The sequence below is a fragment of the Amblyomma maculatum genome, chromosome 2, assembly GCF_055883805.1.
Source record: "Amblyomma maculatum isolate TAMU_Amacu chromosome 2, ASM5588380v1, whole genome shotgun sequence".
Taxonomy (NCBI): Eukaryota; Metazoa; Arthropoda; class Arachnida; order Ixodida; family Ixodidae; genus Amblyomma; species Amblyomma maculatum.
In genome coordinates this window covers 194,693,055-194,719,964 of record NC_139345.1, presented here as the reverse complement: position 1 = coordinate 194,719,964, position 26,910 = coordinate 194,693,055, and the positions used below count along the sequence as shown (strand labels likewise).

Genomic DNA, 26,910 nt, shown 5'->3' with positions numbered 1-26,910 from the left:
CGAGAGACAAGGAGCGTGAAGCATCGGGCGTTGATACGCCGAAGACAACGAGCAGGTACAAGAGGGTGCGTCAAGCATCGGGCGTCAAGGCGCCGAAGACGAGGACGTCAACGAGCAGCGATACGAGCGACACAGAAGCTTGCAAGCGCAAGTGGACGCGGCCGTCGACGGACGCGAGCGGAGCCCTCGAGTAGCAACAACAGCGGACGACTTCATGCGGCGCCACTCTGACGATCGACGCCAATCCAGTGCGAAAAGATGACCCGGCGGGCAGCACAGAGTGAGTTCCCTGGTCCCTTTGGTTTTCTTGGCGTTCACTGTTTGATGTGGCTGGTGTAGTTAATGCTGACCAGATTTAGGCATCTTAACCCCGACAAGGCACTGACAATGGATAGCGACGGTGACGGGGGGGACGGTGGCGACAAGGGCAGCACTGAGGCGCCGAGACCTCAGTGTGGCCGAAACAATGAAAAGGAGTCAGAGTTGTATGAAAAGAAGATAAGGGCTTTAGAGCTCCAGATGCAACTCATGCTGGCTAACGGGCAAAGTGCGGCGCCTTCGGAGAACGATCGTCTGAGGCAGTACGCTAAGCTACTCGCCGGCGCGTTTTCCAAATTACTAGCGGATGGTGAAGTGCCGGTCTGGTTTGAGTCGGTGGAATGCTTGCTCGAGGCTTACAGCGTTCAGAAGGAACACTGGGCGCAGCTCGTGTTCCCGATGCTGGCCGAGCGAGTGACCTACTTGTCAACTCGGTTCACCGCCGAGCAGCACCGGGACTACGACAAGCTGAAGGCGGTCGTCCTAGAGGAGCTAAAACTTTCAGCCGCAGAGTACAAAAGGCGGTTTTCTGGGGCCACCAAGCGCCGCGAAGAAACCTGGAAGGCATTTGTCACCCGCCTCCAGAGTTATCTAAATTTTGATTTAAAGTCTCGATGCGTGTCATCATTAGATGAACTTGTAAGGCTATTGGTAGCCGATCAGCTCAAGGCGGGGCTGTCAGAGGAAGCCAACAAATATGTAAAGCTGCGCGAAGTAGAGAAGCGGCTGAATGCGGACGAGATAGCCGCGCTGCTACAAACATATGAGGAAGCCGCTGGAAAGGGCAGCGCTCAGAGGAAAGACGACAGCTTTAAATCCCCTGACACGCGTCCAAGGGCCAGAACCGATGCCGCACCTTTGCAGAATTCAGGGTCGGAGCGAGCAGAGAGAACTGGAGGCAGGACAGGAGGAGAAAGGAAAAGGCCATCGCGATCGAGTGGCTGTTTCCGATGCGGGAGCTGGAGACATTTTGTTGCGAATTGTCCATACAGTGGTGAGAACCCAGCTGACAAGCGAGATGATCCGCCACGCGAGGATAAGCTAACGGCACGCGTGTCGACCCACGAAGAGCAAACCGCACGTCCTGCGCTCAGGGACATTAAACTCAGCTGTCGGGAAGCTGTTATCAGCGTCATGGTAGACACTGGCGCTGACATCACTGTCTTGCGTGAGCGCATGGTGCCTGAGGAGTTTGTAACCGCACAGGGGACAATCGATCTCATTTCTGCTTTCGGAGAGAAGGTAGAGGCGAAGCTGGCCATCGTCCCGTTGAGTTTGTATCGTGGTAATTCGTTAATCGAAGCCGGGGAATATTCGACACCGGTGAAGTGCGCGCTCACCGACAAGCTCACGCATACAGATTGCCTAATCTCCGCAGATGCCTGGGAACAGCTGCAGGACTCGGGCGAAATTGGCAGCGAGAGTTGCGTGCAGGCAGCGGTAACGGTGCCGACACCGGATGAAATACCAGATGAATGTGGGCTAGAAGCTGGCGCGGAGCCCGTCTTGGTGTCAGAGAATGAAATGCTGCCGGATCAGACAGTGGTCATTAATGCGGTGGAGGAATCACAAGATGACAACGTTATTACTGAGCGTAGCGGGGTGCGGAGGTTTCGGGAGGAGCAGCACGAGGATGAGACCCTGCGTCAGGCCTGGCAGAATGCTAGGCAAGGGAAGGCTGGCATGTCAATTGTAGAGGGAGTCTTGTGTCATAGAGACCAGGGGTTAGGTCAAAGGGTGCAGCAGTTAGTACAGCCAGAATTACGACGCAAGGCCGCACTGAGTCTGGCACATGAGTCCTATTGGGGCGGACACATTGGCTTTCGGAAGACTAAGCTCGCCTAAAGTTAAGTTTCTATTGGCCTGAAATGGAGGCGGACATCCACAAACACTGCGACAGCTGCCACAGTTGTACAGTTCGGTCCGACCGCCGACAAACCGACAGGGTATCGATAGCGCCTCCCCCACGCAAACAGACCTGGACGGGAGATATCGAGGTACCTGGGGAGCTAGCGGAGGCCCCCTATGAGTACTTGAAAAACCTTAAACCGCAGCTCGAGATCGCGGCCGACATCGCGGAGCTAAGGAGCAGCAAACAGAAAGAGGCGCACGCGTTTCACTACAACAGGCACGCGATGGTGAAAACCTTTCGTGAAGGTGAGGCGGTTCTCGTCTTTGATGACAAGAGGCCAAGGAAATTGTATCCGAGGTGTCTCGAGCCGGCGGTAGTGGAAAAGAGATACCGCGAGCACTCGTACTATGTACCAATGAGTGACGATCGCCGCATGCTAGTACATGCAGATAAGTTACGTCCTTACATCGGCAGGGTAGACTCAGTGATAGTCATATTTCAGGATGACAGAGACATTGGTGAAGTCGAGTATACTCCGCAGGGTTATGTTCTCAATTTTGCAGATATCGCTCTGCCACTGACAAGCCTAACGTGGAAAGGCTCACATAAGATACCGTGGCCAGATGATGCGGACAAAGCCTTCAGCGCCTTAAAGAAAGCTCTATGCGAGGCTGTTTTGGTGGCCACTCCAGACCCGCGAAAGCCGTATCTGCTTTTAACGGACGCGGCGGCAGTGGCTGCCGGAGCCTGTTTGGCGCAGCTTTCTGACGACGACACGGAGGCGCCCATAGCCTTCGCCAGTCACACGTTCGCTCTAATGCGATGGGCTGCAATCGAAAGGGAGGTTTACACCGTAATATGGACGTTAAAGAAATTTGAGATGTGGGTGTTTGCTGCCACCGTACCCGTTGTCACCGATAGCATCCTCTCTCATTCCTTACGAGTAGTATGCCCCAAAGCGCGAAGCTTACTCGCAGATGCCTTGTCTGAAACCCCCAACGCTTGTTGGAACAGGCCACCGGCTGACATCCCGCAGTGACCGCTGGGGACAGTGGGCCAGGGAATGGTGCGCGAGCAACAAACTGGAATCATTGGATTCGAAGTGTGCACGCCAAGGCCGAACTCAGTAATCCTGGGGACCATCTGTGTGTGTTTATTTTTTTTTTTTCGCATCATGTGTTTGTGTATGTATGTGATGAAGGGTCGCGCAGCCATGCTCATCGGCTTCCACAGCTGGCGTGAGCTTCAGGACTCAACCGCCACTTGCCGAACCTTTTTCTTGTTTTGTCTCGGCTTCTCTTTCAATAGATCAACCGAGTCTTGGGGGGAAGGTGTAAGGTCCGGCGCGTTGTCGTTTGTATTTTTGGCATCCTTGACTGGGAAGGAATGTCTCGGCGGAGTGCCGTGGTGCGAACTGCGCGTCTGGTCTGTTTTCAAACGCTTACTTCCTAGAAGGAGACCATTAGTTCAAAAGCGCAGGCTCTTCGTTCAGGCCCCCGCCACACGTGTCTCTTTGTTACGGGAGACGGGAGAGACCCTCCGCTTCCCTCGAGCCGGACCTCATTAACGCGGCCTCCAGCGGTCCCGTCGCCCGAGTGAGAACGGCCGGGGGCCATAAATACCGCGAGAGGGGTCTGGCTCTCGTCCCGCTGCATAACGTGTAGCTTGCTAGTGCACGACTGTCAGTAAGCGAAACGGTCGAACAGGCTACGACGAGTGGCCCACATACGCGGAGAAGAGCTACAGTTACTAGAGAGATTTAGCTTACCGTGATCCGCGATCCGCCACCGTGGCTCTCTACCGCGCGTGGGCGGGGCGGTCAAGCTGATTGGTCCCGACGCGGCAGGTCTGTGTGCCGACATCCAGTATGTGGCGCCATCTGACGGTGTCAAGGGGTGTCTGGGCATGCGCAGTGGAACGCGCGGTGGCGGATCACGGTAGCGGATCGCGGATCACGGTAAGCTAAAACTCTCAACTGTGTTTTTATATTTTTACGTGTGGAAAGGGGTGCGCTCTCGGCTCACCTCTGGAGCGCGGGACAGGCCCCGAGTGTCTTTTGCTGGAGCTACTCATTGCGATAAGACGCTCGCGCTGGCGAGCGCCGCGAGTAGCTAGTGGTTGCTTTGGAGCTGGGGCAAGAGGCGCCAGCTCGACTGCGGGGACGCGGAGTCCCTTGTCGTTCTGTTTAGCGGTCGGCGCGGCCGATCACGGCTAGTTTTCCTTTGTGAATATAACTGTTGTACCTCTTATTCTTTTGTATAAAGTTCTCCGGTTGTTTACCAAGTTGCTCCACCAACTTACTGGCTTGCTCCACCATCCAGTCACCTATCAACATCCGAACCAAAAACTTTACTCACATTCATGGAACTTCCATGATGTAACCTCTTCAAAAATGTTTGAAAATTCAGTGACAGTAGCTTCTTGGCCATCAACAAGGAACATGCATCTGTTTCTGATGTGACTTTCAACAGTTTTTAGAGCAGTAGCTCTGCACATTGCAAAAGCAGCTCACCAAGATGTGTCTGATTTGACCTTGATTTGACATTTAAAAAGCACAGTGTAGCAAACATGGGCACGGCTCTGGCAGACAGTAATTAGCAGGTGACGTGGTCAAGAGAGGTATTCTATCTGCCGCTATCAGAAAGATAGTGGAAGAGCAGACTGTAGGATAGTTAGGATACCAGTAAATTATCAAAGGGGATCGACGAATGATTTGATTAATACCAAAGTATGAAAGCTTCCAACCCAGCAGACAGGATAGAACTGGCAGAGATATTAAAGCTAATCTATAAAAATAAAGTGGATGTCATAAGGAAGTATAACACGGGGAAAATTGAGCATGCTCTAAAGGACGGGGGCAGCCTTAAAGCGGTAAAGAAGAAATTGGTCATAGGCAAAAATCAAATGTATGCACTAAGGGACAAGGAGGGAAATGTCATCGCAAATATGGACAAGGTAGTCAAAGCAGCCGAGAAGTTCTGCACTCATCTATAGAGTAGTCAAGTAGTCAGGACAATAATGAGATTGGCAGTAGTCAAAAATTCCGACCCTCTGCCAGTGACGAAGGATGAGGTTAATAAAGCTTTAGAAACTATGAAAATGAGAAAATCAGCTGGGGAGGATCATGCTCTTAGAGCAGTACGTATTCCAAAAGGTGCTGTGAGTTCGGTTGATATGTACAGACGTTTGGCTACCTTTGCCGGGCTGCGTACGCGCGTCAAGCTAAGCTTGACCATAGGTTAAGCCCTGCATGCGTTTTGATAGTGCGTTCAGTTGATATGTACAGGTGTTTGGCTACCTTTGCCGAGCTGCGTATGCTCGACCATAGGTTAAGCCCTGCATGCGTTTTGATAGTCACAGGATAAAAAGTGGGCCGTTACTAAAATTCAGTTTCTCATTTATTGCGAATGATTTCGCACCAGCCTTTTATTTCTTGAAATAGTAATCATCCTATTGCATTTAACACACTAATGATTTTTCCAATTCTTAAGTGCAGACTATACCCTGCCTGTTGGTAAGTATATGATGTGCCTTTTTTTTCATTTATCTGTATCATCTCCCGAAAGTGCCAAGCTCTCAATTTCATAAGAACTCCCCCCCCCCCCCCCCTCCTTTCTCAAAAAAAAAAAAAACTTAATGGCATAGAATCCTGTATCAGTCGACGACCAGTTGGGACTTGATAGAGACATCAGAAACGTCTAAAAGGGGGCAGTCCAAAAAATTAAAATTTATGGAAAAAAATCTCGACATAATATTCCAACTGCCACTTTGGTCGAGAATGACATCAGCAGTTTTGTGCTCATTCTGGTATTTGACTCTGACTAGCCCAAGTCAGGTCAAAGAGACAAGTCGATTAAGCCTGTTGAGTAAAAAAAAAACAGTTGTAGAGTTCATGTACAGTTTTTGTCAAAAGTTTAGAGCCCAGGGGGTCTGCTTCTGAGCCATACCATAGTATGAAGGAGCACTGAACAAGGGTAACGGGGGTATCAGTTCGCAGGTCAAGCTAACGTTTCGACAAGTGGACTTGTGTTCGTCTGGGCAAAGCGATCATCACTGGCAGGGGTTTAAATATGCTTTTGCTTCCGAAGAAGAAAAGCTGGGGAGGGGGAAAGTGGGTGAGAAGAAAGTAGGTCAAGGAGTGTGGAGAGAGAGAATGGGTGAGAAGAAAGAAGGTCGTGGAGTAAAAAAAAATGTTTCTTTAGTATGCATTACTCAGCCTTGAACCAGGGATACAGTGGCCTGCAAAAGAAATAAAAGTGGCTGTACCAGGAAAAACTACAATACTGGGTAGATGATTAGTCACCCAACTAATCATCAAGTTCAGGAACGTTAGAATCCCTTAATTATATTCCCTCCGCATCATAAATATTTGGAAAAACAATCCCATATAGCGTTAATTGTACAGTTTACTCACAGCACATGTACACTATTCCCCTCAGCAATAGCATAAGCTGCACATGTTTCGCCAAACGCATTCCCTCCTTATCACTTGTTACTTGAGCTTGCCCTCGAACTTTCTTTTTTTTTGCATGTCAGTTGTGGTTCACGTTGCAGTTATTATTCTGTGCTTTGTCCTTCTCCCCCCCCCCCCCCACCCCAATTTGAAGAAAGTTTAAGAATTGTCCCCCTTATCAGGTCCCTTTTGCAAAGCCTGTTCCTTTGTAAGGTGTATCTACACCAAACCTGCTTAAGCGGTGACATCATCTACTGGGTATTGTAGTTTTTCCTGGTATTGCTGTTTTTATTCCTTGTGGAGGCCACAGGATCCTTGGTTCCATGCTGAGTAATACATACTGAAGAAACATTTTTTTTTACTCCATGACCTTTCTTCTCACCCATCCTCTCCCTCCACACTCGACCTATTTTCTTCTCACCCACTTTCCTCCTTTCCAGCTTTTCTTCTTCAGAAGCAAAATCATATTTAAACCCCTGCCAGTGGTGATCGCTTTGCCCAGATGAAGACAAGTCCCCTTGTCGAAACGTTGGCTTGACCAGCGAACTGGGGCCCTTTATCCTTATTCAATGCTCCTTCATACCGTGCAAAACATCTTCTTCCTCTCATTCTACCTGAACCATACCATGTGGCTGATAATGCATTCCCATGGTTTCCAAACTTGCTTAAGGCAAGAAGGTATTTTTTCCTACCCTCTCCAGTGGCTAGGACTTCCACGATTGTTAAAGAAGTAATGATATACGGCTTAAACGCAAACTCTCTGGGCTCTAAACTTATGACAAAGGCGGTACATGCAGTCGGGTCAAGTGAAGTAGGTGGCGGAGCAGGTAGAGTTCACTCGGTTCACCCACTTGTCTAAAGGTGTGTAGACGCTACCGAGTCAGGGAGTCGGAGTTAGGGGGGTACTATTGGATCTAAAAGCTTCTGGAGCGGCTTTGAACCTCGAAAAAAATCAATGCATTTTAGCACTCATCAGCGGCAAGAAGTAATGATTAAAACTCTTGATCGTTACATGCAGTGGAATCAAACACGAGCAGGAATCTCGCGCAATAACTTTGAATCACGATGCTAGGCACTGCTGCTATGTTTACTCTCTAGAAGCGAGTTCATGTAGACACCAAGTGCGTCGAGTAAGGGTGACCTGGCTTATTTGCCGCTGACTCGACTCCGTGCTGCCATTCCTTGTAGGCAGGGCTACTGCGCAGTGTTGACACAGACAGCAGGCAGTAACCAGTGTTCAATGGCTGTAGTGTTGTCGGCACATAGCTAGATAAGGTATGGGTTTGGACAAAATCCAGATGCGAAAGCAATCCTTTCACTGCGCGTTTGCTGAACCCCCATGTTTTGATGTTGCTTCACTGTATAGTCCTCAATCTGTGCTGAAGCATCCCAATACACATTGGGGTCATTGTGAAGAATGCTACTGCGGTGTACTGCAAAAGTCCCCTGCATCTATACGCGTTTCTTTCTTGAATGTTGCTCTATTTGATTACATTTTCTATGCCTCCCATTCTACTATTGGTATTTAATGGCGGCTTGGCTCTTGTCATTTGTGCTCTGGTGAATGCGAATAGTCTCAAAAATCAAGCAATGATTTGTGATGCATCCAAAATATCGGGTGCTCCTGTACATTATTTCTATGAAGAATCTTGTGTCACTAAAATTTCTGAGTAATCATGGATATCCGAAAAATCAAGAGCATGAATTTTTGCTTGGCAGCTGTATGCCACTCGGCCAAATCATGACAGATGTTACCCTCAGGTTGCGAAGCCTTGGGTCACCGTGCTGGTACTTCTGTTATGAAGCCAGGTTAGCCATATACTTGCTCTTACAAAACTTAGTAGTGATGTAGAAGGTATGGCTCAAATAACAGTTCTATAAAGTAGTAGCGATACAGAAAGTATTCCTCAAATAACATTTTTAAACAAGCATACAATAACAGCATAAGCTTCAAATGCAATTTTTTTCTTTTCTTGTCCACAGGTTGACCTTGGCAATGGTGTCCTGATTGATGAAGGGACACTAGCTAGGACCAAGGCTGATGCAAAGAACTCTGGCACAAAATTTGCTCGTTCTTTATTGCGGGCATTGTTTACGCCAGAGGAGTGTGCCGGCAAGTCGCTGTATGGCAAAAAATCAAATGCCCACAAGGATGTTGACCAGAAGGAGCCGCTGGATCAAGTGAGGGTTGATGTCATAATAGGTATGTTTTCGGATTTCTCTTTTTTATTCATGTAGTGGTAAGGAACACTGAAGGGGAGCAATATATAACCTGTATATAAAAAGTAAGTTCTTCATAAGGACCTAAAAGCATTCTTTATTTGCTTTAAAAAAATTTTTTTGGTATCCATTCAGTCACATGGATAAGTCATTATGGCAATAGGGTTGGCTTCCATTCATGAAAAATTATGCACTTAAAGCATGAAAAAGGCTTTTGTATGACGTTAACATGATGCCAACATTCCATTTATGGACGATCTGGTAAAAAAAATAGTGATTTATGCTACCCTTAAAAAGCTTAAACTTTCAAATACTCTCTTCTCTTCACACGTAGGATATCAGCTTGGTTGATAGCTCAAATTTTATTTGGGCCTGCCAAGTGGTTTGATACGGTTGAAGATGCAGGTGGATGAGCAGATGGGCGACAAGCCCACAGGCCGCCGCTCTACGTGACTGGAAACTTTAGGGCTGCAGCAGCCTTCAAGGCCCAGATGTCACTCTTAATTATCTTCTTTTACCGGTATACTGGTCATGGAAGGCTAATAACATCTTGCATAATTAACATTTATGTGATACAAGACATTCTTCTCATTCTTAGTAAATTGAAAGGTAGGAGGTCTAGTTTATTGTCACAATGACATGCGCAATAATGTATTCTTCTGAAAATTCCTTAAGGGATTTCTTTCGAAGTATGTGTTCTGGCAGCATACTTTGGTTTCCAAAATTCAATATATTGCTTCTTCATTGTACAAACTCATGGCATATTTATATAAGAGCAAAAAAAGATTGCACAGTCTTTTGCAGCTCCAGTGACATTGCACATATGTTTATTAACATCACCTGAAAGCTTGATACCTACATCATTTTAGACTTTCAATGTAGGTTTTGTCTTTTCTTAACCTTTTCATTCTCTCCACAGACCTTGAAATCTGTATTGTTAACCCTGTAACAGTTTATGTAGACACTGGTTTACTTTGAGGAGTTTACCCATTATATAGAGGCTAGAAATGAAATACAAACAGTTATGTTTGTGTGTTGTGAGAAGAGTTCAACGCTGCTGAACCGAATATCTGCGGGAAGCAATAGCTGCGGGTGACCGAGCATTCTTGTTCCTCAGCCCTCACATAAAGCCCCGCTTTAACCAAGCCATATGAATGTGCCTAGTGGTTTATAGGGTAACGAAATGCCAAGGTTCACCCATTATATAGAGGCTAGAAATGAAATACAAACAGTTATGTTTGTGTGTTGTGAGAAGAGTTCAACGCTGCTGAACCGAATATCTGCGGGAAGCAATAGCTGCGGGTGACCGAGCATTCTTCTTCCTCAGCCCTCACATAAAGCCCCGCTTTAACCAAGCCATATGAATGTGCCTAGTGATTTATAGGGTAACGAAATGCCAAGGTTCTGGCAGGCTTATTCTAACATAAGCGTACCCCATGTGAAACGACAGACCCAAGTTGGCAGTTAGCTCCTGCCAGCCCACATATAAAGCCCATCTTTAACCAAGCCGTATGAACGCGCCTTATTGGGCTATAGAAGTAACGTGACTGCCAGGGTCCTGGCAGGCTGATTCTGACATAACCGCCCATGGGTAACGAGATACTCAAGTTGGCAGCTCCTGCCAGCTTGGGGTCGTCTACGGGGTCGTCTAAAGGTCAAAGATGAAATGTCGTTACCGCCAGGACCACACTGACGGCTTGAAAGTGTGATGTAGTATTGCTTTCGCAATAAAAAACATGCTGCATGACACTTATCTAAATGTGTACATCCGGCCATTTTGCGTACCACAACTGTCCTTTATAATCAACTACTCTTCAAGCTTGTACTATAGAAGGGTGTTCCACTATATTATTTTATTGTCAAGGGGCATTTTTTGGTGATCTGGACTTGTCTAAATTGATATTCCCAGCAAAACCTAGAAAGCAAACCTGGCTTGATTTCCTACTGTTATGCTATGCTGAGCAGTGTGTTGGTGCACTTTCATGCACATGCATTACAAGTATTTGAATTATGCAGTTCTATGCTGAACAGATTAATGCTTTCAGTGCAGAGTTTTTTTGGGACTGCTGCACACTCCCTGCTGGCTTAATCTGCGTGGTAGCTGGGATTTTTTCATGTTCTGTGAAAATTTTAAGTTAGTAATATACTACAATGTTCTGCAGGACATGGTTGTTTAATATTTTTATTACGCTCGCAGTTTTCTGCTTGTTGCCCGTTTTTATGTGCAGGATCGATTCCTTTCTTTGTTCGGCAAGCTTTCAGCTCAGCTGCTGAATTGTTATCACTTTCATTTGAGCAAGAATTGGGAGTTGTTCATTTTGTTCGCTCATAAAACCGTGGATGCACATGGCCGGTACTGTGTCACTATGTATGCAGTGTTAACATCGAGAGTTATATGGGGTTTATAGTGATGCAGGGAGAGAACCATCCGATTCATAGGTTGTTTCAAATTTACCCTGCAAGATTTATGCATTCATACAGCTTCTCCAGAGATGGCACGACATGTTTGCATCGTTACGCAAGCGTATTGGAGTGGCAGGGAGTGAGTTACAATGGCAACACGAGTATACTCGGTAACGGGAGGGGTCGTGCATGTATTGACTCCCAAGATATCTCGGGAGGGAAAGGGCTGAAGGTGACCAATGTGTATTATATATGTGTATGTGATGGAGTGATGAAACCTCTGATAACTTTCCCCAGGTGTGTATATAGGGCTTGGCAGAGTATATAGCCAGACAATTTGATTGTCTATATATAACCAGTTATTTTTTCTTTCAGGGTACACCATCAGAAATTTTGACGTGGGTGCTCTACACGTGAAGAACACGTTGGCGTCTCTGCTAGCAAGAGGATTTTGAATTCTTTCTGTACCTCTTCCAATAAATGGACGTAAGAGTTTTAATTTCTCTTCTGTTCTTCACACAGTACATATTCACAAATGTTTTTGAAGCCATTTAAACAGTGTTGTCATATACACACATATATATGTGTGTGAATGTATGAAAGCTCGGAAGGTCATATATATACAGTGCATATAAAGCAGTCAATACGCAAATCATACGAGGTATAAATACGTTTAATGAATACGATTCTTTTGAATAACGGTGGCCAATTATCGGAAGGTGGTCCATAGGACAAGATCAATAAGGTAATCATATGAGGTATAAAGACATCATATGAACGTAAAGCCTTTTGAATCACGGTGGCCAATTGTCGGAAGGGAGGTCACACATAGATCATACATGTTCTAAAGACATTCTTTTGATGGTCGATAGCTTCTATTATCATTTTGCCTAAAGACATCACATAAAGTGATCATAGATATTTTTGTAAGGGCACTGCGCAGCGGAGCGAGCGCTCGTTCGCCGTCGACGGATCCCTAGAAATCGTTGCACTTTAGACGGCGTGTTCGCCATGCGCTCTATAGCGCAGAGGATGGCGGCGATCGCGATCCATTAGCTGGCGTCGTGCATAGGGTCTAATTCCAGCACACTTTTCGGTAGGAGGACATCGTCGTCCGCAGCACTGAAACGCTTGTGCGTGACGTATTCTTGATGCGGGCAAGGGCATTGCAGCATTTGATGACGCCATTCCTTTATTTTTTCCCTTCGGGATGCTTTGGAAAACTATGTGAAAACGGGAGAACTATGAGGCCTGCTGCGCAGCAGCAGCACTCGTAGCACCACCTGTCGGCTCTGCTTGGCTTCCCTCATCCTCTCTGTGCTGAAATCTCGTAAGATCTCGCGAGATTACGTTAAGCTGGACGTCTGGCGGCATACGTCTCCGGAGTACGTCTCCAGCGGTTGAACATACTGGCAGTTTGCACGCATGCGCAGTAGGTGTCGTATATTTATGTCTGTACGCCTCCGGCAAGCTAAATATCTAATGACACACCGACCTTACTAAGCCTAGCGAAGTCCTGAGGCTGGAAGAAAACTATGCTGATACCGAAGGTTTAAAAATCAGTGGTGTGAGCGAGCGCGTCGACGAAGGGGAAGGAGCCAGTTGAGCTAAAACAGGTCAGCGCAGCTCTGCCTAGACAGGACAGCGTGGAACCTCGTATTAGAAGGCAGTGTTTCAAGTCTCAGGCTCGAACACTTGGCTAAGTGTTTCCCAAGAAAGCACACCGCGGGAAAGCCAGAGGCGAGGGGTGGGCGCACAGATGAGAAATCGGTAGTCGCCCCAATCTCTATCCCTTCCAAGAAAAGGATGTACTGCAGAGCTCCGCAGAAGTATAGCTCGCCAGCAAGAAAGCTAGCTGGTGGCATTGCTGAGTAGCCGCAATCTCATCAGTGCGCGAATTGATTCAGGGTCCGACATAAAGGTTATCTCTAGATCGCTCCTACCATGAATGCGCTGCGTCTACAATAAAGCTCACGGGCGCTTTTGGGAAACAGGTCGTTGCGGAGCTAACGTAAGTTGCATTGGTGGCAACTCAGGGTGCACCGCTGGTGTCATTCGACCCCTCGGAGCGGGGCCAATCACTCCTGAAGACTACAAGCAGCTTCTCGAAGGTTATGTGCAGGCTGTAGAGGAAGAAGTTGTGATTTCACACGTAGAAAGTGATGAGAGTGGGGAGTGATGATCGGAAGACCGGCGCTATAGTGCTCTATAATATTGGGCAGTGTGACGACCGCGCGCGAAATGCATGGGGGCGGGGGGCCGCATTTGCGATGACGGAGGCGCCGCAGCGCAGAGGGCGCCACCAGCAGCTGGTGTGTCAGCCGTCCGGGCGCCCGCGTATGCGCGCTGTGCGGCGGGGCGGATACCGGGCGGACTCTACGTCCTTGTTTGCTTGTGCGCCGTCTCGAGCTGTTCGCGACAAGATTTTACTAATATGCCGGTTAACGGTGCTCAGTACTGTTAGCAATCACCTAATTTATTTTTCATTTTGGCCGTCAGCAACACCTCGGGGAAGTAACATGACAGGAGTTGGCTCCGAAGAAAACAGCTTGGAGAGGGCGGGCGTACGACTCGCACAGCACGCTTCACTCGCCGTACAGCTTGCTTTAGCATTCCTAAAGCACCTAATTCCCGTCCAGAAATGTAGTCGTTTTGAAAAGAGGGCAGTGTGAAGGCAGGATGTATGAAGAAGTGAAACATACAACACGTGCGTTCGAGCACTGACTAAAACTGGTCACAGTAACCCCATTATCAAAACAGTCCAAAATGGCATATTCCGTTGTTTCCCACGCCAACTATGCCGACTACAGTACGTCACTGAAGCCACAAGAGAAGTCGGCATTCAGTTGGAATGAATTAAATGGGGACTACCCCGCATGGAGGTAGAGATGACCTAATTCTGCAAGAAAATGTTTCCATTCTAGGGTGCGCAAGCCACCGGTAATATGCAAGTCATTGCCTCCAGAAGATAGCTCTAGTCCTGTTTTATGTACAGCCTCGTCCACTTCTAGCTATAACACGTTCACTGCTTTCAAGGTGTCATTGCATCCGACCCGGCCACGCAGTAATCTAAAGTGGCTGGCCATGTGAAGCAGCACATCCGTGTCTCTGTGTGCTTGAATCGCTTTGCATCGATATCTGCCTGCGTCAGATACAATGTTGCTTTAAAAGCAGTGACCGTGTTCTAGCTAGAAGTGGACGACCCTGTACATACAAAAAAAAAAAAAACGAATAGCTTTGAAAAAGAAATAAGGACGGAAAATAGAGGACGCAGAGGCTATAGGGTACGCTTATTCGCTTCTGCTAGAACATCCTTCTGCGAAAGAGAGGTTGTGAGGCCGGCACGGTTTCTCACCACGAACAAAAATAGCGCTATAGGTTCGAAGCTAGGTCGCAATTTACTCAAAAATTTGGCTCGGATGCAAGGTCCTTTTCGACTGCTTTGCACTTCAGATTTTGCAAACTTCCTGTAAAATGTGAAGGTTCAAAAAGTTTGCCTACTTGGAGCACCAGAAAAGCTCCCACTTGAAGCAATGAAATTTACTGTGTTTTTGCGGCTTCGCTCTTTGCGAAGTAAGCGAATCACGACAAGAGTTCCCGAAGGGAAAATAATTAAAATCCCTTGGAAGTATTTCACGTGTAATATCAACCTTGTTAACAATTATAGTCTGGTTAGTATTGCAAAGAGCACCCGCGGCAAGTAGCCCGATTATATATAGTCCGGTAAGCAGTAGTTGCAAGTATATCCAGTCGATTACTCATATTTCATACCACACACTCAAAGAATAAACACGCATTATGTCCGCATTTGATTTCGGCATTATATTAATTGCTTGCGTATTAGGTGCTCGTCATCTTGTTCGCATTTTTCCGCTTTCTCTCCGCGCGCGCCAAGAACTCCATCATACCTGCCAATTCGACGTGCAATTATCAGTGCTTTTATTTTTTGTTTGTTTGCTCTGTACCATTTGATGCCAGTAAAGCGTCCGCACTCATGTGCCCACTATGAACGTATTACGTATGTGACAGGTTTAATTTTTCACATTTTATTTGAAGTAATGCCGTAACTGTACTTGACTTTTTGTTTTTTTGTTTGTTTTTTTTTTCATCGAAACAGCTGGTTCACCCTTTGGTTAGTGGCACGCAAACAAATGTCCGTGATATACGTATATGTTAATCACGAACAAAAAATAAATGCTTGAGTCGCGTATACCTTGTTTATTGTTTTTTTTTTTGCCGGTAAATACCACAGTGCTTTAAATTAGTACGGTAGTGAATAAATGTGTTTTGCTCGCACACTGTATTTGTAATTTATATAAGCGGTGATTAGGGCACATAAAGAACACCTATTAAAGAGATATATTACAGATTACTGGTGATTTAAGATAAACGTTGTTATGTATTAATAAGCGCAAGCTGCAAAATGTAAGCAGGTGTTCGTAAATAAGGTTTGTAAAAAATAGGTGTTCCTAAAGAGGCCTTACAAAGCACAAGCTTTGATTCGCATATGTACACTGTTTTTCTCCGCATGTTAATAGCGCTCCTGGGCAGTAGCCTTTATTCCTTACGGGAAAAACGAATGCAAAACACCACGCTTCGTTGCAAACATTAAGTACAAATTGCTCATCTGGACGATTTGTGACTGTTCGCAGGAAGAAATGTTGAGAGTTTCAGTTAACGATTCAAACATCGCGCGCTGCTCCGAAGGACAACCCAAGCGTGCACGATGTCTCCAGATAGATGTAAAAGAACGGCAGGGATCATTTTAAGCACCTGGAATAAGTCGCCTCTTTATTAATTATCACACTAATTGCGTAGCGTCTGAAAATCGCTCTAAAGAGAACCGCACCCCTCTTCTGTACGCCCGCTATCCCGCGGCCGCTATGCGCCGAGCGGCGAACGTGGCACCCCTGTTGCACGTCGCGCCCTCTCGCGGGAGTCGGTTCGTGTCATCGCAAAAGCGGCCCGCTCTCCGGCGCCGGTCGTCACACTGCCCAATATTCTAGAGCACTATACCGGCGCCTAGGACTTCATTGCAAGGCGTTGAGGAAGGCTGACGACGGCAGTTGTTCAATGAAAAAGTAAACTGGAAATTTATTTTGCAAATTTATAACATATGTCCAAACGGGCAAGCACGCAAAATGGAGGAACTTAGCTCTTAAACAACTGCGAGCACAGGCCAATCACACTAAAGCAGCCCTCGTAGGCTGCCTAAATGCTTTTTTCAGTCCAAGATCCCAATAATTATGGAAACCGCAGCTTCCCAATCCTCCAACGGGCGCTGAGCCACTTCTTTTGGGTCCGGCCAACTGTCCTATCTGCACATCACGAACAAACGAGCACACATACATACACCTCCTGGCACTTGAAAGGAGAAGACTGTAGACCAGTGCAGAATAGCCAGACCGCCCCTGTTTCTCTATGAGGTGGAGATGTCCCCGCTGGCTCCAGTCGTAACTCGTGTTTCACATGGCGCCGCGGCTAGGGAATGGCAGGTGGTGAGTTTCTCACATGGTGGGTTTAGCTGGGCTTCTTATCTTGGGTTTTGTGACATCATCGATTGTAAACCGATGAGGGTCCTCTTGGCTAGAGGCAGTGTTTACATGTAGGGTGTCTTCGAGATTTTCTAAACTTCTATGCAAACAATTGGTTCTTGCTTTTCGCTGGCCTGGTGTTTTTGGTTAATGTTAAAGGTAGTGACATTATCCGTTTTATTTTTGTATGCGTTCCTTTTGATGCTTAGTCTGCAGAATGGCCCTTAGGCTCAAAGGTAAATCGACAAAACTCTGGTCGAAAAATTTAATTTAAGAGAAAGCTGAATCACCGTAGCCAAGTTCTTTTATAGAAACACGAACTTTCAGAACCGGCTTGGTTCTTTATTGTTTGGCTACATGACGAATGAAGCGAGCATGTTCCGAAATTAATGTCGTTATTTTTTGTAATAAAACGTGAAGTGATTCTCCTTTGTCTGAAAAAAACAAAACAACAACAACAACAAAAAAAAAACAAGGACCCTTGCTGTGGTTGTAGTGCATAGGTTGTGGATTTGAATAGACCATTGTGCTTTCAATTCTGCGTCAAGGATCGGCGCTCAGAGTAATGTCAAGTGACGCCGAGTGATTTGAGCGCTGTTTTTTTCGCGACCGGCAGTTATCAGGAGCATTCGCGTTATAGCAGTTTTACGCGAGCCACTGCGTGCACTATAAGGGTGATAGTTGTGCGAGTTGGCACAACTGTCAATGGGTCTCGTTCCCCGATTCCCTATGAAAGTGAGCCGCAGTAAACCGGACTTTTCGCGGCGCGGCCGGATTCACCGTCGCATCAGGTGCTTGGATGGCTCATGCTGAAGAGGACACGTGTCACTCAGCCCTCAGAATGGTCCTCAGAGAGCAGGGAGCCTACATGGTATCTGGCGCAGCGTATGAGCTACCTAGCCGGGATTTAGCCAGGAGCCTATCGCCGCGCATTCCCCCCTTGAACATGCCTGGGGAGGCACACGACGGTTCGCGCATGTGCGTTCCTTCTTACCTGCCAACATGCCATTTCACGCTCGCAGCCGCCACTCATCGGTTGTCTGTGGCGCGCCGCGACGTGCCACTGTGGTACTGACGCGCTCATCGGCTTTGAAAGGCGTTTCGCGCTGTTCGTCTTGTTGCTTGAACACACCATTATACCACTTTTGAGTACTGCTTAGGATAAGACGATGACAAAAGATTAGTTGGTGGTTTAATTTTGGTTAAGCTTGGAGGCAAGCGAATGCTTCATGTACCTACATGGCTACGATGATTGCCAGGCTTGGATTAAATACATTGTGGGCTTCTCCGAACGTAAAGCCCGTTCTTCATCGGTCTCTTTGGCATGTCGCCTTTTCAGAGGCTCATTCCGACGCGCTACTGTAGCAGGTTAGCCGTTTCACTGCAGCCTGTGTCCGACAGCTACTCGTATAGAGCACCTGCACGTGCCTTAATTATTTACCCTTTTTCGTTAGCCGCCCAAGCCCGCACCGAGTTTTTTGTATCTAGACCCGGACCCGGCCCGGCCCGCCCCACCCCTCTAGGTGGACAGGCCCGACTTAGGCCCTGAAACCCGAGTGCTACGTGCGCATCGGTAAAGCTAAAATCTTTTGTTACTACGAATCTCAATAAAAAACACCTTGATAACTTCAAAAATTGAAAAACGCAAACACTACACTCTGCAGAGATAGCAGCAGTTGAATAACTGTGGCTTCATTACTTTTTCTGGTAAGTGGTAATCTAATAAATTACTCTGGTATAGTTAGCAATATAATCAATTACTTTAGTAATTTCGTAGCAAAAGTAACGAGTTCTTTTCGAGACTGCTTATACTAAATGCAGCTTTACTCTTTATAAACAAAAGTAGGAACGAAGAGTGGTAGTCTTGGGCCAGCGTAAAGGACCAGTAAGAAGGGGCGAAAATGAGAACTGACCTTCTCTGAAGGGCCGCCGAAGAGGCAGGTATAGCACAGGACGGAGATAGCACTGAGCAGCGCTTTGTGGCACTCCCTAAACTCCGCGACAACTTTTTTTGGCACCGCTAGCGAAGCTACGGGGGAGGAGCATCTGTAAATGTGTCCCTCCGCCATGTAGTTCGGAGGGTCGGCCTCCACGGAGCCTCTCACTACAGTTTCAGTTTCGTTTCTGCCGCCAGAGAGAAACGCTTTCCGCAGCTTACTTGTTGGAGTCCGATATTTTTTTTTTGATAGGTTCACGCGCGCTTTATAGCCACCATTAATGACGAGGAGCCAGACGAGAACGTACAGACATTGCTGTTTTCTTTTATACGTGCAATCAACCGTGCGCAACAACTTTCAGTAAGGCATTATAACTCTTGGCTCGCACATTTTTCACTAACGAAGCAAAATAGATAGCTTACCTATTTTTTAGCACTAGAAGCCAACACTAACGTGCGGTAATGCGCGATATATTGTTCCGTGAGAAATAAAAAGTAAATTGCGAAGAAGAGACAGCGCCTAAAATGATCTTTGCTAATGCTCGTAGAAACTATATATCTGCTGTATGTTTGTCTAAGTAAGCATTCAATGAATGCTTGCACCAGTAGATCACACCACGTATTTTCATATAGCACAGAAAGCTACAGCAGGTAGTTTTTCTGCGTAAACACAGCACTGTAGTCGAATAAATTAACAAAAATATATGGATGCTCCACATCACTGTCATCACACAAAGTGACAATAGTTTTCAGCGGAAATAATAAGAAATTCCTCTGAATCAGCAATCTTGATGTCCCCCTTCCAATTCTTCCACGCCACTCATTTCGCTGCTTTCGCTGGATGAGCTAGATTCCGAGTCCAGAGAAATTATAATGGCATCCAGCTGCGTGTCAATTACTCTATCGCGTTCCCATGCTTCTTCTTCAAGGCGTACAACATGGGCACAGTCCCGTGACCAATTCTCTTTTGTAACGCGGGAGACCCCTCCGTTAATTCACGAGTTTTTCTACTGCGGACAGAGTGAGCGTAGTGTTGTTGGCAGCGACGTAGCCTTTCACTTGACTCCACACCAGCTCAATTGGATTAAATTCACAATGATAAGGAGGCAGCCGGACTACGTCGTGGCCAGCACTCTTTGCCAGAGCATCAATGCGGTACCCAGAATATCGATGCTTGTGTTGGTTTACAACCTGCAACAGTTCCGCCTTTAGCTGGTCGCCCGAAAACGGAATGTTTTTTTCTGTCAACCAAGATTCAATGTCGCTTTTTCGAGTACGCGAAGTTGGTACTTTTTCCAGTTGCACACTATGGTACGGAGCGTTATCCCTCACTATTACACTGTTTTGATCAATGTGCGACGCTAATTGTTCCATGAACCGCTTTTCGAATCGATCACCGTCCATTTCGGTGTGGTAATCGGCAGTTCCTTTTGTAGCGCAAAAGATCAGGCACGCGTTTTCGACGAATCCATTCTCACTGCCGGCGTGAACCACGATCAATCTGCCGCCTTTGCCGCTTGGTGCACGAAGTCCAGTTGTTAGGCCTTGGCGAAAGGCATCTTCCCTTGACGCCACTGTGGTGTCTGTCCAAACTTTATCTTTAACGAGGCCTGCATTAACCCAGGTCTCATCAAGCTAGTAAACTGTCCTGCAAAAGGAAGTGAATTTATGTGGCACGCGCTTTTCTGCATCCATTGCTAGTTGAAAGCTAAATACTACTACTACTACTACTACTACTACTACTACTACTACTATTACTACTACTACTACTGCTACTACTACTACTACTACCAATAATAATAATAATAATAATAATAATAATAATTATAATAATAATAATAATAATAATAATAATAATAAACAACGATCCCAAAGTGATTTTGACGCGATCTTCGATTTAGGACGGACACAGGTTTAAAAAAAAAGCATACAGACTCATACATGCAGCCCCGAAGCGGCCCCGTCGCTATAAGTGATCGCAGGGTACGTGAGACGATGCACCTGGACGGTTTTCATCGCGATCACATGACACGACGAAGCCGGCAGCGCAAGGCACTCAACTTACGTATGACCGTATCACTTCGTCTATTACACGCCTGCCTCTCCAGGTTCATCCGAACCGCTTCCGACACTGCACAGCGCTTTTCCATTGTAATTGTCTTACAGCTCTGCAATTACAGAACGATACATGTTTCATCCTTGCCTTCTCACATAATGCATGCAGTTACATGTCCAAAAATACCTAACAAAAAGCGTACTTTCCTCTGCTTCTTTCTCATTTTCGTCCGGAGGTACTTTCGTCGCCACACGACGATGTCGTCTCTTTCCAGAAGGGAAGAGTTCCGCTTGCGCTTCCGGAACGCAAACCCGATATCGTTTAGTATCCTCTGCAACGTACGGACACTTATATTCGGCATATCTATATCGTGATCATTTACTACGTCCTCCCGTAGCTTTGCGGCAGTCGGCACTTCGTTGCGCATACAATACTGATGCACTTTGACCTCAGAGCAGCGAGAGTGAAAGTGTCGTACCTTTCAAGCCGCGTCTTGAAAGGTGACGACTTCAGCCTTCTTCGCTTTGGAGATTTAAGGAGATTTAATACGGGAGACGGCACGCTCACTCACACCGGTGAGCTCGCTGACTTTGCGGCGCACGGATGATATAGAAAGCTGAGGCTGACTGCTCCTTACGCCAGCGTACACGTTGCACACCATCTCTTTTGCCTGCTTGGACAATCATCGGTTTTTCAGTCTCACTTGCATCTTCTTTGGCGAAAGAAGAGGTATAGTTTCGGAAGAACCCGACGCGGCGCAATGAGCAGACGCCATCCTCTTTCAGCGCGCTCGGTGTTTTGAAGACCCGCGACGGAACTCAAGCGAACCCAGAAAACCCGGAAAAGAAAACAAAACGCTTCGCAGTCACCTTCCAACGCTAGCGAATCGTAGTTATGTTAGAAATGTGCTTAAAATCACGAGTTTTATGATTTCTATTTTCTTCAAGGCTAAACACTAATTTTAACTTGCGAACTATATTCACCCGCGCATGGAGACAATGCGTTTCGGTCCCGCAGCCTTCCCAGCGGTGCCAAGAAAAGTTGACGCGGAGTATAGGTTGCGCCTGCTAGGGAGTGTGGTGCCTGGTTGGCTGACACAGAATTGGAGGGAAGGCGAAAGAATGTGTGTGTCAGGGAGTCTGGAAGCTGGCTGCAGTTTCGTTCAAGCCGTTTCTTAGTTTTTTGTTTATGCATCAAGCCTGGACAGTATTTTGAGAGTAACTGTATTACTTTTCGAGAATAAGTGTAATGCATTATCAATTTTTGGGATCAATAATTTGAAGTGTAGTTTAATTACTTTTGTGCTATTTTCCAGATAGTAATTGGTAATGTAGTTGAATTCGTGTTCAGCCCCTCTGTGGTGGTGCAGTACGTGGTTGAGGCTATCACTACTGCTCCCAAGGATGCGGGACCGAATCCTGGCCGCGGCGGTCGCTTTTCGATTGAGGCGAAAAGGAAAGCGCCCGTGTGCTGCGCGATGTCAGTGCACGTGAAGGAACCACAGGTGGTCGAAATTTCTGGTGCTCTCCACTACAGAGTCTCGTAGCCTTCGTCGCTTAGGGATTTTAAACACCATAAACCAAACCGAATTCTTTTTCTAAAGTAATTCATTCATGTATGACAGTCTCAGCCTTTTTTCTGAGTTTTTTTTTTTTTTTTTCTAACAGCACGGACTTCTGGCCCACTTTCCCGAACGTATTGCAGAGAAGCCCAATGCAGCCTCGCGAAGTTGCTTTTAACTCATGGAAACGTGTAGCAATGATGCTTGCGACTGGCAGTCGCCTCGCTGCAGGAAAGCAAGAGGCCATGAAGGCCCGTAAATAACGCAGCGTCGAAAATGCTGTTTCCTTTCTTCCAAAATCAGAGCGCCGTCTATCCTATCCAGCAACAACGCTCAGCCACATGACTAGAACTCGGACATACCTGGTATTTCAAATTATTGATTTCAAATTTTCCGTTTCGAAACCTTGCGATATTTCAGTGCGTCTATGCAGGTGAGTTATACACTAAGGCAGACATTATGGACACCAATATATAATTAGATTACCTATTCAACTTTGTGATTAAGGGGCAATATTATGCTAAAAAATTATAAGCAATAAAAGTTAGCCATTTGGTTTTAATTTCCTGGGTCAGAATATCGAACGTCAAAAATACGCTTCTGAAATCTCTTGGAGTTTGCTTCCACGTTTTAGAAATCTATAAAATGTCATAGGTTTCATGCTTTGTTAATGAAATAAAGACGTCATTTGCATATCGAATTTGTAGAAGAAATTCACACGATTTTGATGAAAATGCCATCCTCGCATACGCCGTTTATAAACGTGCTATCAGTGAAACGAAATCAGCCAGCTATGACATACACATTTGTGACATTATACATTTTGAGCCTCACTGATGATCAAGAAAATTTATTTATTTATTTCAGGGTTGACGGCCTTCAATTTTGCAACAGAACGTTAACCCTGAAGAAAAACTGAAAGCGTTGATTTGTAGATTTCAGTTATTTATATCGTTAATCGTTGAGCTCTAAACGTATATGCTGTTCGCCTTGCCGTACCCTCTCCCTAAAAGAGCGCACCGTATGATTTACAGGCTTAAAAAGAAAAATTTCCAATGAATAGTTTAATATCCATGATGTTCACCGAGGGTAATAAATTTCCGCAGGATCAATGCTTTGATCAAACTGCTCAGTCTTGGCTCTAAGAATTAAAATCCTTTTCGATGCCCCTTTTGTTAGCACCAATGAAACAGGGCATTGGAGTACAAGGAACCCAGCGACCATTCTGTGCCCTGTCATACCTGCCAGATACAACCTGGGGGAGGTATCTTCGTGATATGTTTTTCAAAACGCTCACGACACCGGGTTTTCGAGAGAATGGGGCTTCTTAACGCAATCGCGTTCAAATAACTGTAAGCAAGCAGGCCAGGATTTCCAGCAATTCCACTGCGAATAAATCAATGTACTGAGAAGCTTGGGCTGCTAAAGACAACGCCGCTATAATATCCGATTGATTCGCTCGTGACATTACATTCCTAGGACCTAGGGATCTCGGAAGGCGGACTGCCGCGTTGTAATGATGAACTGAACACTCGAAATAATGGTGGTGCGACAAAGAAAGAATATAAAAAAAGTGATGTCTGGTAGCCACAGAAGGCCCAAAAGTTTAAGGTGGGCGGGGAGGAGTTGTCAGTGGCAAGAAAATATGTAAAGGCAAGTAGGGACCTCAGATTCGGTCTCTCAGGGGGAAAAGGCTCCAGGAAAATTATGATAGAACGGAATGCATGCATTTTAAATGGTAAATACTCACATGTATGAATAGCAATTTAGGCTTACGAGTAGAGATGAAAGTATATAGTAGTTGTGTATTACCGGTGCTCATCTATGGGAAAATAATACGGAATATGTGGAAAAGGATTGAGCTGAAGTTGAGGACAGCGCAGCCAGCAAGAAAAATTAAAATGGCAGGCTGTCACAAACCCCCGCCTTTACGGTCACAAGAGGTGCGGGATCCTCTTTACGATTACTCGTCGTTCCTCTATGAGGGTTGTGAACACATTTAAAAGTTAGGCCGGTCAACCCGTGAAGCACGTGTGTCGGTGTGCGATTGAGGAATAAGTACAAATAGGTCACTTTCTTTTACAAACAATTGAAGGTTTATAAATAGCAGACCAAAATTACACTGATAATAATAGAGTACAATGAAAGAGAATACAACGCCACGACAAGATATTGATAAAGACGAAGAAATAAATGATAAGAGAAAAAAAAAATAACCCGACAATGAACAAAACACTGTGATAAAAATATGAAGACTATAAAGATAATAAAGCAGGTATTTCAGATATTATAAGTATGAGCAAAAGTTACATAAGAACACAGCGTAAAATACTACTAAGTCAGGTCAAAAGTTAACAAAGCGAAAATAATGTTCGATTGAACAACAGTCCGAAGTTCTCACGTCTTTCTTGTTTGCTGAGGCGTCGAAGGCTGTGTTGCTCGGTAGCGGCGGCCGTACAGGTGCAGAGGACGATGCGTCGATCGCGGGCCCGAAGAACACAATACGCTTTCGGAGCACCGCGGAGTGGCCGGAAGTTTGAATCTTCCCAAACGCACTGGTGAGGGCGTTCTGCTGTCGGTTATTTTATACCCTCGGCCGACTACGCAGCAGCCGCGTCAAGGACAGGCGGTCACTGCTCCATCGGCTTGTCGAATCTTGTCCAGAGGAGCGACGGAGTCCCGTGAATTTCGCTCTATATTCCAGCCATAAGCTCCCGCATCTTCCGCTGTATAATAGGTGAGGCAGCTTGTGACACAGGCATAACATCAAGAGGTAAGAAGACTGCTATGTTTGTCAGAGAACAAACGCCAGTTAATGACATGAGATCAAGAAGACAAGCTAAAGGCACGTGCAGATTTCTATTCTACAGTGAGTCCATTTTAAACCAGCCAAAAGACGAGATACAGGAAAGAAGAGAACAAGACAAGGCTGGACGAACAACTGAATATTTATTGAAAGAAGGAAGACAACGAAGACTCGTTCTGAAATGCGTGCGCACAACACAACCGGTGAAATGGTGAAATGAACCGTTACCAACTCGCCCAGTCGTCAACCTTGTTGAATTTCACTACAGTGAGTGTGTGAGTGTGCGTGCGTGCGTGTGCGTGCGTGTGTGTGTGTGTGTGTGTTTAGATGTGTCCCTTACTTTGCTTTCACCGGCGCGAATTTTTGTTTTCAACCCAACACTGTACCTTCGAAAGAAATAAAAATATGAACGGATGCCCCCACAACTGTTTATAAGTAATCAATAATAATTGGTAGATCTCTGAAGTGAATTGTCGTCAGTGAAAGTGTACATAGTCTTGTGTTCGAGAACAATTCCAGCACGTATTTCATAGAATCAAATTGCGTGGCAACGCCAAAATAAATTTATTTGCTGGAATTCTCGTTCTGTAAGCTTTTTCAGCTGACTGAATTGCTCAAGCATATCCAGAGGAGAAGAAAGAAAGAGGTTGTTTCTCGTAGCATAAACAACGGGAATCCAAAAAAAGAAAAAAAGCCAACCCGACAACGTGGCTTTACTTGGCCTGCTTGTTTCTGTCGAAATTTGGGTTAACGGATACATGTCCTTTTCCACCCTTGCAAAATTACGTGCATCTGAATATGTGTATGCTTTATCTCTCGAGCGAGGGCAAAGCACCAAATAACACGCGTGTGGCTTTTAAACACAAATATTATTCACAAGTTACAGAACTACATGTTTTTTGCAGGAACAAAAGGTTGTCCAGAGCATTCTCGCCGCAAGCAGGTTCTTCGTTCATAAAACATGAAACCACACTGTAAACCAAAATACACCCTTAAGGGTGGATATCAGTGTCTATAACTAACACCCTTACACACTTCAAAAAGAGTAATTTTAGATGGAAATTCACCCTTATAAAGAGTAATTTTTCGCAACATCTCCCGTTTTCAGCACAAATTCGGAAAGGTGTTTTATGGTAGTTACACCCTTTCACTATGGGTGTACACAGCATTTTTTACCTTTTCACCCTTTTTGATTTTTGCGCTGTTATGCTGTCCCATTTATTTTGGATAATGTATGGCCGAGTGATACTCCCTGAAACGGCGAAGGCCTTGCAGTTTCCCACACATCCAGTATGCGCTACCAATAACACAACTGCTTTCTCTTGATTTGTGTTCAAAACATGTCACAAGCATGCAACAAGGACACAAAAACTTGCACATTTACAAACCATTTATTAAAACAGTCGAGAACATGGCTTATGATCAGGGAAATGCACTTTTGTGGGCACCTATAAACCGGCGAACGACGCACCGCGCCTTTGTCATGCAAACTCACAAGAACAACTGCTCGAAGACGCAGCAGACGTTGGCGGCATTTGGAGCATAACTGATATCGAAAAGCCAATATGCGCCCATTAGTGCTGCAACTGCCTCGACTACATCTGCAACTCTGAAAAGCTTCATTTTTTTAATAAATATAAACATTTCCTTTGCCTCTGCAAGGTTGGCGCCAGTGAATCCAACACAGGGCGTACACGGTTTCTCCGTGTCCTGAATAAAAATACACAAAAGCAGAAGTAAAAATAATTACTTTTTCTACTAATGAAACCAG

The 26,910-nt window shown here is 45.9% G+C and overlaps 1 pseudogene; it reads right to left on the bottom strand.

Moving 5' to 3' along the window:
- Window positions 1-19,266: 19,266 nt before the first annotated feature.
- LOC146200818 (uncharacterized) lies at window positions 19,267-21,145 on the bottom strand (annotated as a pseudogene).
- Between the last annotated feature and the right edge of the window lie 5,765 nt (window positions 21,146-26,910).